General features: G+C 36.4%; 1 protein-coding gene across 3 annotated transcripts in view; it reads right to left on the reverse strand.

The window, feature by feature from the left end:
- Window positions 1-14,524, reverse strand: part of CNTNAP2 (contactin associated protein like 2) — a 1,021,862-nt gene that overhangs the window by 644,555 nt on the left and 362,783 nt on the right. The window contains exon 1 of one of the 3 annotated variants that reach the window (XM_030970936.1): window positions 3,144-3,955. The exons of the other annotated variants lie outside the window; for them this stretch is intronic. The gene's annotated coding sequence lies outside the window, so the exon portion shown is untranslated. Of the gene's footprint in view, window positions 1-3,143; window positions 3,956-14,524 lie in introns of those variants that run through there. 3 annotated transcript variants of the gene reach the window in all.

A 14,524-nucleotide genomic window follows, 5' to 3' on the forward strand; every position in this document is an offset into this window, starting at 1 on the left:
TTCTCTGTCCAACTCTCACTGAGAGTCTACATAAGGAAGGCACTTGAAACTGGTACAGGTAAACACCAGTTCAATTTCTAAGGGTTTCTGAATGACATGTGGTATATCCTGGCTGTCTGCAAACTGCAGGGCACGTGGCTTCCTCAGCACACTTCACCCACCCTCGGGATGCCCACAGTAGTCATGGGTCTCTGCCACATGTCCTGCAGGTTTCTTGCCCTCCCACCCAAACTTCACAGACCTCCTGGGGCTCACTGAGGCTTTCTCACTGCACCATCCCTTGGGTTTTGTGCTGGCAAATCCAGGCACACCAAGAACTCCTGAAGCACTGATACAGATATTAGCTTAAAACTAGTTCTCCTTTCCTGTCCTGTCTGAGAAGTGGTCAGAAGTGTGGAATTGCATTACAATGACAGGACAGAGTAACTTTAGTATTCTTGCTGATGATTTAACCCCTAATAGCATGGTAATGCTCAAATATTTGCTCATGATTATTAGGTTTACCACAACAGTGGATACACAGCTGTGAGAAATTATTTTTTCTCTTCCCTTCTCTCTAATTTAGTAAGGAGAAAAAAAATATTGATATTTCTTCATACTCATTTCTTGATATATGCACTGATCTATTGAAAAAGACCACAAATATTTTTTAACAAAATCTTCCTGCCTAGCAAGTGTATGTAGGTGGCTGTCACATGTCACGTCCATTTTCCCCAGGGGATGTTCCTACCAGGTGACAGCTTCCCAGCAAAGAGCTTATTTGCTTCAGCTTCTCCAGAGCAAATTCATTTATTTCAAAGGTTCCAGAACAGGGGGACCAGTCCCACACAGACCTGCACAGAGAAGATATACATAACACACACTAGAGGACCACCAGCATGCACTAGGCAAGTGAAAAAAAGGACTTTTCCCCTTCAAAGCATTTAACTGGGGGAGGCTGGAACAGGTTTTTTACCTTTAATCACATCACTGAGAAAGGGTGGTGAGCTCAAACGGTTATTTCTGAAATCTGTTGCAGCTAGCTATGTGAAACATGCTATAAGATGTGATACGCAAGCTGGCATATCACATCTTATACCATAATTCACAGATGCACACTTGAATAACAATAGCAATCAGGGGAAAAATTCAGCAAAATGGACTGTTAAAATCTAAGCTTCAGAAAAGGAAATGGAAACTGTGCGTCTCTGCAGACAAAGCCTTTTGACTCCAGCTAGATGTGATAGAAGCAGGAGCCAAGGAGCCATGCATCCATAACCTGGAAACAGCAAATGCCTGTAATATGCAACCTTTCCACACATGTTATAAACAGAAGCTGTGTTTGCATTTGCTTTGAGACAGAATCAATATACCAGATCCAAATTTAGAAAATAATTTTACTTACATAACTATTTTTACTTACCCCTGACATTTTTTGTCCCCCTACGTCTCCTATGTTCTAGTGGGATTTATTCATGTCAGTCTATGTATCTACTTCTGTAAACCATTTCTCAGCTGAGAAGTCCCCTCAAATAAACTTGATCCACTAAAGCACTTTAGTGCATGAAGTCAATAGAGCCATTCGTTACTTAAAGGTAGCCACAAGACCTAAATGCATGTTACTGTGGGAGCCTGAGAAAGAAAGGACTATTCACGACAGTAAGTGCTTTCTAAATCGTCCCTACACAGAAAAGCTTATCAGTGCTACATTTTCAGGCTGACTGTTCTATGGAGATTCAGGAGTGACTTCAGCATCCATTTAAATTCACTCCTAGAAACCATATCTGAGAGAGCAGCAGATGGCTTTGTCTGTCTGCAGTCCTGAGCATTTACAAAGAAGAAAAGAACAAGAAAAGATCACAGAATATTCTAAGTGGGAAGAGACCCACAAGGATTATCAAATTCCAACTCCAAACCCCACACAGGACAGCTCCAAGAATTACAAATGTGAAATGTCAGCACTTATATGGATATTCTCACAATGCTGAAGTGTTAATAGTGGGCACTAAGCTAAGCCAAAATAAATTCTCATGACAGACATAACATCTATTACTACAGAATAACTAGGGTCTTTCATATTTATTATAAAATGCATACAAAATGCCTTGTAGAGTGGTGAATAGGTCTCAAGAGCAGATTACTTCTTCATACTGGCTGCAGTTTCCACTGCAATTGGACAAGGCTGATACTAAACAAAAAACCCAATTACAAATTATATTACAATAAACAGTGGGAAAGATCTCATCTTTCATAGCTTTCCTTCATCTAATATCATTCTTTTATTGCACAGATAAATAATTTTTAAAATCTTCAACTCCAAGTATATTCACTTTCCCTGGCTTTTTTTCTTAAAGAAATAAATAAGCAGAAGTACCAAGTTTTTGCTAATGATATAAAGTAAAACCTCTTGTCCAAATATAACACAGCAAAATACACTGAACTGTTCTATCGTTAAGTCTCCAAGTATATGGTGAATGGGTAACTCCTTTATACCTGCAGGTATCTGCTCTTCACCAGAAGAGAATAAAAATGATGGCACATTCCGATTTTTTAAGGCATCCTCAAGGCTAAAATTATAGATGTTTTTAAAGCCTGAGAGGAAAGTCACTGGGGTCCCTTGCTGTGTATTGATCAAAAAATAAATGGGATCGTTAACTTGTTAGCAAAGTATCATGAGGAGCAGCAGTCTTATGGAATTTCAGGAAATCAATTTCATGTTAAAACTAATTTCTTTTCTCACCTTTTTATGAAGGGAAGGATGTCAAGGTCTAGATCAAATGGTCTGAGGACATGATGAGGAATTACAAACTCCAGAGTTCAAATTCAAGGCTGATACTGAGCCAGGCTATGGCCATAAACCAGAATATTAATATGTTTGTAAGCCAGGAAGACAAACCTATTCTTTTGCTGCTGCTCTATGAGAGTAGTTAAAGTATCCTTAAGCAGTCACCTTAAAGATGGCTGGACCTTTGCTGTTGACTTAAACTGGAGCACAACCTGCAATTGCACAATGTTTTGAATGTGAAGATTGAAAGCATCTTTCATAATTATCAACATGAAGATGCAGAACAGTATCAGTTTTGCTACATTTTCCCTTTCACAACAAGATCATAAAAAACCTAGATCTTCACTTCCTTCTTTTTTTTTAAGAATAATAAACTCACCTGCAAACAACCACAATTTACCTGATTAAGGCTCCAAATACTGCTCCTCTGGTATACTGAGTTTTTTGTTAGCTACCTCTGAGACTATCATCAGGGGGCTGGAAAAAAACCTGTTTGTCCAGTCCTTTCCAAACTCTGTGATTGTGCTGCAGCGAGAATGGGTATGTACACAGAAAGTGCTAATGTAGTGTTTTGAATCGCTGGAGCTTTTCCAAGCCTGGTTCCAAACAGCAAACAAAAAGATGATCTAAACTGTATCCTCCTTTTATTTTTTGTTCTCTGAAGGTTTTTTAATATACCAGTTTTATCACTTTTAGACCCACAGCTTTCCTCAGAATCACAGGTTTGTTTTTGATCTATTTTAAGGGCCTGAACGATCTGGAAAACAAAGTTAAAAATATACTGTCCCTTTCTCTATTTTATTTTCAAAAGATTAGCATAAGATCAATAATTTTAGTTTAAGCAAGGCTTAAAAACTAGGAGGCATCCATATGAATTTTTAGTGAATTTCAGAAGTTTTCAACATCTATCTTGTATTAGTTGAACCCTTACTCTTAGAGAAAAGCACTTGATTTCCATTTCTATTGTTTTTGCAAGAAGTAACAAACTGATCTTTTGTACTGAACAATACCTAAGTAGTTCAGATATTTGTAAAAGGAATCCTCAGGTGTTTTTTAAATTGTAATTTAAGACAGTATAACATGACTGTATTCATTCCACGTATAAGAATCCCAAACACCAAAAGAAAAATTAGTAAACGCTAGTATATAGTCTAGCAAATTTGAGACCAAGTCTCAACAGCAAATTTAAAACCACTGGTGTGAGCAATCCCTATCCATATTGAAAATAGTAGTTTTTAGCATTCTGAAAGTAAAATTCCCAATAAGAAAAAAAAAAAGTTTTAGTCATTAGATGAAGTGTTTATGTTAAAATGAATCTTTTCTAAGATTACTCAACCCTTCTTTGCCTTCGCCAATATGCAAATTGCTTCTTCCACAAGATAAATGAAATAGCTTTGGGCTTGAAAATGCCTAAGGCTTACCATGAGTGCTGTTAGAAAAAGCAGTAGCACTATCAATAGTATGTTTTTAGCACAAAACATATATCAGTCACCCTCTGATTTTGATTTCTCAGCTTGAATATTTCATACATTAGACAGATACTTCTCTTAGGTAAATTCTTGTGTTCAAATACCAGATAGCTTTACTCAGAAGTGTATCAATTATTCCCCAATGAGTGATTTCTGTTCAGATCTACACTGAAATTACTCACCATCCTCAAGAGAGATACACAGATTTAGCATATTAACATTGTCTAGGACAAGGTTAGAAATGCAGAATGAAAGTACAGCTCTTGAGTTCTCTCAGGGCTGGTGCTGCTCTCAGGGTAAGGCAGAACCACCGCAAGGCTGCTGTGGGCAGCTGCCTCAAGGTCATTCCCAAAGATTTCCTCAGATTACAGGAAACAGTCAGAGGTGTTGCAACTCGCTCCCCAAACACAGCAAAGGTTACCTCAGCTGGTTTGTCCTTACAATCATAACATAATCATCTAATTTATTCTAGTGCTACACTGTCCTGTCCATTTCCAATCTTCCTGCTGTTTCAATAAAGCCCTCATATGATCTAAGGCTATTACTTTTATATATCATACCACAACACTCCACGCTTAAAGAACAAAATATAAAATATCCTCCATAATTTCCAAATATAAAATGTAAATTAACACTTCACAAAAGTCTTTTGCATTAAGACTACCATGAGGTCCAAGTCTTCCCAATATGAAAAACTCTAGTTACTGTCTCTTGTCTTTCTCCTTTATGCCCTGTTTATGAATAGCTGAATATGTTGTTTTCATTGGCTTCTTGTTAATTGCTTCAAAGCTTCTTAGAAATTCACATCCCAAGAAGAAAGTCTGTTTCTCCAACTATAGAGATGTTCTTTATTTATTTTAATATTTGTAAACATTATTGTTCTAGATGCTGATAGGTATCTTCCATTGAATTACCTGAATCTGTTCTATTTAAAATTTGTACTGTTTTCTCACTTTTCAATGTAACTGAGAATCTAGACTGAGAGCATCGTAAGGTTTCTTTCCCCCAAGTGCTTCTTTCTTCAGGACTTCTTAGGTTCTTTTTTTCTTTGAGTAAGGGGACTTTTACTAGGAAGATGCAAAAATTTGGGAATACAAGGTATATTGATCATAAAATAAATGACCTATTATAAACATCAACTTGCAATGATCTTTGGAAGGTTTATATGCATTTTGAAAATGTTTTCAAATAATTTTACTACTACCATTTCTTCCTTTCGTTCATAAAATGCAGCTTTTTGGAGTTAAGCATTTTAATTATTTTTTGTAATTAATTGTAGAGTCCATATGAGATTTTAAGTTAGGCAATGTCAACTAGATATTTCATCTGGAACATTATGAATGTAATCTAGCAAAACAAGGTAGAATTGCTCATATAAAAATGCTTGCAGCATGTTTTGTTAATATTCAAAACTGTTTTTCATACATAAGGAAAACTGATTCTTAGCTTACATGGTTAACTTCAAAAAATTTTCTCATAAAACATATAAGTTGTAACTATCATGGCAATAAATTTTATTTTGAAAAAATATTTTAAGAGTTTAAAAGTTAAAAGCAATATTTCCTATTCACTCAGCCAAGTCATGCCTGGACAAAATTTTCTAGTGTCCTAATAATAGTCCTGTGATCTCAGAACCTGCAACATATTAGACAGTTAATCATGAGCACAAACCAGCTTTGTTTAGAAAATCTAGTGTCCCTGGAAAAACAACAAGGCAAGAGGCCAAACCTTTACCTGAACAGGGATTTTGACATGACCTTACAAAATGCTGACAGTAAAATATGAGAACATAGTCCAGAAATGTGCAGAAATTTTGTCACTGGAATGTATGGTGATAATATTTCCCCAACATACTGGGTTCAGCTATTTTCAGAAATAGCAACTAGATGAAATAATCACAGGGAGAAGTTATTGAACAATAAGAGAATTAGAGTTCAATTTCATTTTGTTTTTTTTCCTGTGATTTTATTTTCAGCTGACCTCCCACCTTGCCTAAGGTTCCAGCTTCTTCAAGACATACAGATTCATTAGCACAGAAGCAGATAATGCAGTCCTAAACAACAGCTTCCTGACTCTGCATTAACTTCTTAAGTTCCTCACTATACATAAACTGATCATGAGTGGAAAATTTGCTCTACTGCCAAAAAGCCTCTCAGGGAGTGACTGCATGAAGCCCACGTGGTGAAATTCTGTAAAATATCTATTAACAACATAGCAACATAAATTCCAGACTTTAACTATGGGAATAGTAAATAGCCTTAGGAATGAGCTTGCCGCTCTGGGATGGTGTGCAGTAGGCTCCTGTAGATAACCCACTCATCTGATCAGGAGAGGTTTGCATTTCTTGTGCATTTTCTGAAGCAGTTTTGCAGGTCTCTAAGGATAAATGTCCCACATTTATCCTTAAAGTCTGAGAATCTTTATTTCTCAGCTGGTCAGATCCATATTGTCTTTGACTGACATAGCTTGACTACAGCTTGCCAGGAACTGAAACCCATCCTTTGCTGGGCTTTTACTAGTCCATAAGTACAAAACAATTGTGATGATCAGTACTTTTGAGAGCAGAATACAGAATTCCTTCTGAATGCAGCAGAATATACTGAAAGAGGTAACAGAACAAAGGAAAGCTTTTACCTTCTGGCAGTTCTTGAGCAAGCAGAGAAACATGAGATAAAGAAAAATAAAAGAAGAGAAAGATCAGACCCTTTTCTTTCAGGAGCAGTACATATATTAGAGGAGATAGACTAGCAACAGAGTCTTCTGCAGCCTCAGATAATCCGATTTGCCTACAGAAAATCAAATACAATCAGCTACTTTGGTTTTGAGAAATAGTACTTAGGCAGTCCTCTGTGCTCGCAGGAATATGGTTAGAAAGCCAATAAATATAAAAATCCTAGGAATCTGCTTAAAGCTCAGGTGGTCTATGGGAAAAATTTGTTCTGTTGTGAGCCAGCCAATGTCTATGGAAGCTGTGAGAGGAAACACTACCATTAGGTGTTGTGACATTTAAGACAAAATTGTTTGTTTTCTTAAAAGTGTGATGAATCTTGCTTCTTTCTGAAACTGGCAATTTGCTTGAGGAAGAACAAAAGTCACAAAAGTGGTCACAAGCATCTCATTTGTACTTGCCTTAGCTCGGGGAGGGAAGCATATAATTAGCAAGACGGTGTAAAAGAAGACCTTAAAATCCTGCAGTCAAACCTTTAAGAAAATTATGTCCTTTCAAACTCTCACACAATTCAGTCCTATATTCAAAATGGTTTTGTATTCATCTGTCACATAGAAGAGTTATAAAAGGAAAAAACAAATCTCAAGACCATGACACTGCCAGGATAATTCCAATTATTCCATGTATAAGGAACAGAATGGTAATTTTTCTTTTGCTGCCCTTGCTGTAGCCAAGTAATTGGTCAAAAAAAAAGATTTTGTATGCAAGAATTAATTTAATGCTCTGAACATGTGTGTCCACCACACCCAACAGGTGATCTCCTGTCCTTAGGGACAATTTTGGCATTGGTTTCCTGCCCAGTGCCCTGAAACCAGCTCCCTGAAGTGTCTCCCACCTTTTCCTGCTGGACTACTGTTGTATTTGCAGAGCAGTGGTAGGAAAAATTACTACCAGCCAAGAAAGGGCAGTGGACTTGAAGAGTTGTGCAGGGGAACATCATTATAACAGATTCTCTGGCTACTCATAGTGTTTACTGTTATACTTCCACAATTAAAAATATAATATAATAATATATTAATCCTATAATAACCTTCTGATAATTGATCAGTCAAGTTTCATACTAGGAAAAAACACTGAGCCATCCCAACATTATTGTTCTTTCAATGTCTCCCAAGGAAATATGTTCTTATATTGATCCTATTAATAGCTGGTGAACTAGACCAGGCAAATCATAATATACTAAATACTCAACTATTTCTATGCAAGTATCAAATGTTTGTGCATGAAGGGCTCACAAAGATGCCAGTTGCCCAAAGAAGTGTATTTCCCAAAAAATCCCAACATTTGAAATAAAAAATGCTTTGCATTCCTACTTGAAATTTACCTGCAGTACTTCTCCGACTCCTTGTGAAGTGTTTCCAAGAATTTTCATGAACTTACACTGGCAATTGAAAATAAATTGCAAAATTTGTAGTAGCTTCCTTGTTAATGTGATGCAATTTAACTTCTATAGGATAACCTACAACAGAAATGTGTTTACCTCCTAATTTTTTCTTATTCTTAAAGAAGCTCTCAGTTTCTGAAGTTGAAGTACCAAAACTTCACTATTATTCATTACAGCAGTAACTTCCAATTCTGATACAAATACAAGTATTGGCATGTTTTTTCTTCAATTTTCTTCCAACAGCTAATAACTAACATACATACACATACAAAACCTCCAAAACCAAATAAAAACAAAAAACCCCAAACAAACAAAAAACCCAAACAAACAAAAACCCCACAACCCAAAAAACTAATAAACCCAAAGAACCAAGTAAAAAATCCCTGAAACAACCAGAACACAGCAAACAAGTCCAGAATAATTTAATGAATGAACAAAACTATGAATAGAAGAATTTTCATGCAGAAACAGTGGAAGAACTGAGAAAAGGGTAGTTCAATGGAGAAAACAGGCTTATGGGAAAAACTAGTCTTCAATTATTTTCAGTTTTTTGCATGGAAAATACCCTATATAATAATGCGATTGATCAAAAAAAAAGAAAGGTATGCCTAAGATTTAGCTTGAGGCTTTCAGGCAGCAAGGGTTCTGTGCACCCAGATGAAGAAACATCATTCAGCTGTAGGCTGCCACGTTGACAGAGAGTGCAGAGGCAAAATCCTTTTGCAAATCCTTTGCAAAAATTGTCTTTGGCGGTAAAGGGCAGCCAAAACCTGGACTAGCATAAAGCTCTGTTACAGCTGGAAGTTGAGTCAGGGTACAAGTTAAAAACGACAGAAAAGAAGAGGAAAAGAGCATCTCCTCTTTTGCAGATCACTTTGTTGACTATAAAAATAAGTGTTTTAATATAAAGAATGTTTTATGAGTCTGTGCTAAGTCCAAATCCGCCTTTAGATGACCCTGGGCCCCTGAAATCTGCTCCATACATGGAAATTATAAAATGGTAAGGTTGCAGTTTTAGCTGTTCCCTCCCTCTCTGATTCTTAAGCTGACAGGAGCATTTCCTAAACAGCCTCAATCAATACACTTAGTTTCTCAGAACTAGCAAAATATCTGGGCTCTCTGGAGAAATTTGCTGAAGTTTTGTTGTGCCTCATAGGAGCAGAGACCATTAACTTGGTTGAATCATACCAAATTACTTGCAAAACCCCTTTGATACAAGACACTGCCCACAAGGGAAAACTTCAAAACCCATTTGAATTATGAATGGAGATGGATTCCAATACATGCCTGTGCAGAGAACAAAGACTTTTTTTTTATTTTTAACTAAATAAGAAATAGCCTGCCATTCTGCTATTATTAAGATTTTATCTCATAATTTATTTTCAACTGACATGGAAAACGCAAATAACCACCCCCTGCCTGGCACTTGTATATTGCTTTGTTCATATGCCTGAAACAAACTCACATCAAGAGACCACCACTGTACTGCACAGCACATTTATTTTCCTTACCATGGTTTACAAGTCTATTTGGTGCATTTATCATACAAAATAAGTCTGTTGCAAAGACACACCAACAGATTTATTGGAAATTTTTTATGGGGCTTTACTCCAGCCCCACAAAAAGTCTGGTATTTGCTGGTGTTTAGTGACATTTTACTTGTTTATGTAGAAAGCTTAGGACTGGAATAAAACTTTTCTTTTTTCAACTTGCTCCATGCTTCAGGATTGTTTTGGGGAAAGAAGAGGGGAGTCTGGTTCAAGCAACTGGTCTGCTACCATGCTATCACCATTCCCTGTCCTTTCACACTGAGAGAAAGCAGCCAGTTATAGGTAGGAAGCTTCCAACTGCTGCTTGTGGTAGTCCCAGTGATCAGAAACAGAGAAGATAAAACTTCTCAGTTTCCTAAGACTATGCATTGCACACCAGAGAGAAAAAACAGGCAGAACTACAAAGGAGAGTCATTAGAACTACTGAAATCCTACCACAACCATTTTATCCTATACTTGAAATCCTCATCTATGAATAAATAACTCTTCATTTTAATCCTACTTTTCTTTGTCATTTCCTGTCATTCTCATACAGAATCAGAAGCCCTGAAGGGCAAGAGGTATAAATAGACACAAAAACCTTTGCAGAATGCATGAATTTGGACTGTCTCATCAAGAGAATAATCTAAAAGAAGCGGAAACACCTGCATTAGCAAACCTTCACCAATATAACTTGGTGGGTCACAATTAGCTACCAAGGCAAACTGATCTAAACTGTGCATCATATTTTTATGGAAATTTGTTATGAAGAAGGTGTTTGTACTGTCTTATGTGGCAGCTTCTCAACTATTTTTATGTGCTGCTGTAAAACAATCCCATGATCCTCTGGTCTGACAAATATGTTTATGTGACAAAGGAAAGACAGCATATTTCAGTTATTTAAGCAAAAAAGTCACTATTTTCTAATTGCATTGAGCATTCCACCTCACCAAAGTCTCCATGTAACCATGCCAGTGATATTCATTGTTCTATTTTTAATCCATTTTCTCTGCACCTGAATTCTCAAACTATTTACAGTGAAAGTCAGTCTCTATAAAACCCCAACCTTAATGGACAAATTAAGCATTACCTTATTAATATTATTATTTTAAACAGAATAATGAATTTACTAGGTCATAGGAAAAAAGGAAAAATAATGTAGACTATTAAAACCTGACTGACAAAGGGTTAAGCTCAACTTAATCATGTGTTGAGCTGTACAGAGTTAATATTAATCTCTACTGTATTTTACCCTTTGATAATCCAATGATTAACTTTGTGATTCTCTTAATTAAGTTCTGTTCATTTGGATGAGCACTGAATAGTATTTATTTTTGCTACAGCAACAGATGATAAAAAATATTTTTGTGCACTTTACAACACCTAGAAGGCTTAAAACTGCTGCCCCTGCCTGCCTTCCTCTGCTGCTCCCCTAGCATTTAACACCTGGGTGTGATGGTTGCTGTCAGTAACACCAGAATGCAGCTTTTATTATCAGAATGGACAACGGGCTCATGAAATACTAATCAAACCTAAAAATGGACACATAAAATACAAAGTTCCAGGGAACCAGCCATAAACATCAGAATTGAAGGTACATTAAATCTGGCATTGTCAGAGCCAGTACAAATACATCAAGAGTTTACAGAAGAGCTATGAAGGATTTGGAGACAAGATCTGTGAAGGATTTGAAGGCATGGGCTTACTGGATTTCTTTAAATAAAGATTGGCATAAAGAAGTGATACAATATTCTGTTTAAATGACAGAAGGCTTTGGGCTGTTATCAGTCTATGTACTGCATAGGGTGTGTTGGTTATTGCCTGAGCTCAAGTTTAAACCTCCAGATATTTCCAAAAGCTCATGGCTGTGCTCAGAAGTAGGTTTTCATGTGATAGCTGATTTATGCTACTGACGTAGAGGTCAGCATAGCCTCTCTCATTACTCTTGAGGAGAATGGGAATTTCACACCCATAGAAACAAAACGATAATTTCCAGCTGTGTTGAAATCCAGTCAGGCACTGCATAGCTATTAAGCTGCATTACCAAGTAGCATTTCTGACAGAAATTGCAGAAAAACTGCCATTAAGGTTACAGATCATATGTTCTAGTGAAAACAATTCAGAAGTAAAGACATTTAGAAGAAATTGCTTCAAAGAGCTGTTAATTAACATCACAATTCCTTCAGTGAAGCCACAAAACTGCAAAACAACTTTTATGTCAACATAAAAGACTAACAAAAAAGCATGGCTTCAGATGTGAATTTGGTTGCTTATCTGCTCATTTGTTCTAGAAGGAAAATGGTTTAGAAGTACAGGAAAGTTTTTTGTTCTGCTTTTCTATGGCAGGTAGCCCTGTAACTGTTGCTTCTGCTTTCATTACAATACTATTCATATTAGTGGATTAAGATTATTGTACTCACCTTTCAAATGATAAACAATGAACAGCTTTTGACATAAGGCAAATCAGCTTCCCCATTTTCATCAAGATTGGCAATTGATATGTTCTGCACTTTGAGCTAATCTATGTTTTCCATTGAAAGTAGAAAAAAGGGAAAATTTTCTATTTCCATGAAAATGTTGTAGTCCAGAGATGCTGTCATAGGAAAGCCTTAAAAACAAGTAAACTGAAAGTTTCTAAAGAAGTAATAGTTAAAAGAAGTAACATATCTCAAAGTTAAAGTTTGCTCCCTGTTTGCATCTGTCTCTGTAGAGAGACCACCCTATGTATCATAGATGCTTTGGTCTCTTCCACTACTTTTCCAGGTCTCCCAGTAATTTTTATTGTGGAGGAAATATGCTTGAAAACCATGTCCAAAATATCCATACTTAGTGCCAGGTAACTTTGGCATTTCTGCTGATGCTCCTAGCCAATCATTTGACCACAAGACTGGTAGGACATGGAGTCCTGGGTAAGGTAGGAGAGAACTTGCTTGTTAATTGGGTTCTCAAATCCAGTGAATAGAAGAAACCTATACTTTGGAAAGTGATCCATGTTACTCTACTATGCATTTCAGTCAGTGGGCTGACTTTCACATGTAACAAAACTCTTATTCCATGTGCAAGGAGCATTATTGCCAAGTGAGAGGACTGCTGGTTAACTGCATCATTTCTGTTCACATCATATAATCCCACCATATAACCCCATTTTTGACCCTTCTCTCTATACCCTCTTCTACTGACTGAATATGACAAAAAAGCAATTTGCAGATGCCAGAAGCCCATTTCTCTAATGTACATAATCTCAACTTAGATTCCCCCAAAAAGAAATGATAGGATGACTAATATTAAACATATTAGTATAAGACAACTTAATTTAAAAAACTCAAATATGAGCACAAATCTACCTTATCATTGTGGAAAAATGTAAAGGGAGGTTTAGCTATTAATGCTGCTTGCCGCAGTTATAGCAATTATGAAATTTATTTTGACAGATAAATGAAGAATAAAAATTGTCTTGTAGATTCACTGAGCTATCATTTCATAAACTAGGACTGAACTGACCTGATATCTTAAAAGGTGAATTCATTTATGATAAACATCATATGGACCACCAGGAAATGTTTTGACTGCCAAATAAATAGATGCTTCCCCATCATTACTCCTCAAATGTAGTACTGATATTTTGTACAAACAGTCTGAGAGATGATTCTGAAATAACGGCACTTTATTTCTAAAACACATGTTCCTGTGTAAAGTGATCAGTTTGATAAAGTTTGCCTACAAAAATAAGTATTACTCTTCTTTACATGCTATGGTTGGAAGCTTTTAAAAAATCCAAAAACATTCTGTTCATCATTTATACATCCCAGTTGGGCTCCAAGCTGGACTTAAATGCTTGGAGTGAACTGCTCAGGATTATACGATAAACAACTTCCTGCTGAGTGAAAAAGTTAAGATCAAGTAAAGCAACAAACATGTCCATAAATCGTGGTTGTAGATCTGGGAACTACTGTCACCTGACTTCAGTTTTCTCACTGCAAACTGAATAAGTAGAAATGACAGTAACTTTCAAAGACCACTTTGACTCTGCTTTATAACAAAAGCACCTCAAATTGACTGCAGGTTTTAATCTGCTCTGACATAATTTTTCTTCTCTAATTGTTTTTACATGCATAACATGGACTTATTATTGTCACTTGGTGACAGTTTTTGGTGGAAGTTATTTAAAGACTCCTGAAGTTCTCTCAAATAAGTGAGACTAATATGTAGCATCTTTTTTAATGGAGTCCAACCTCCTCAAGTTGTGCAACAATTGATGAGTTCTCTTTTCTAGTCTAAGTTACATCAATCTGTTAAATCTGTCTTCAGAAACAGATGAATGGATTTGCAGCATTTTTCCCCTCTTGCTTTATTCTTTTGTTGGAAAGAATCATCATTGGTATGACCTTTCCAGAATATTAATTTTGGCACAAACTTTGTCCATGTTGGTTCTGAGGTTTCTCCAATGTGAATGAGTGCAGAAATAACAACACAGGGCATAAAACATGCCAAACCAATAAACCCCATGGGGATGTATTAAACATGGAACAAAATCCTTCACTTTAGTGAAAGAAAAATCTTCCTTTTTAAAAGATTAATGTCAGATTCTCTTTTCAATAACCTGTCCTGGACTGAATGCTCTATCTCACTTTCAGGTTCAAAACGTCTCCT

This window comes from Camarhynchus parvulus, chromosome 2 (assembly GCF_901933205.1).
Source record: "Camarhynchus parvulus chromosome 2, STF_HiC, whole genome shotgun sequence".
NCBI classification, from domain to species: Eukaryota; Metazoa; Chordata; class Aves; order Passeriformes; family Thraupidae; genus Camarhynchus; species Camarhynchus parvulus.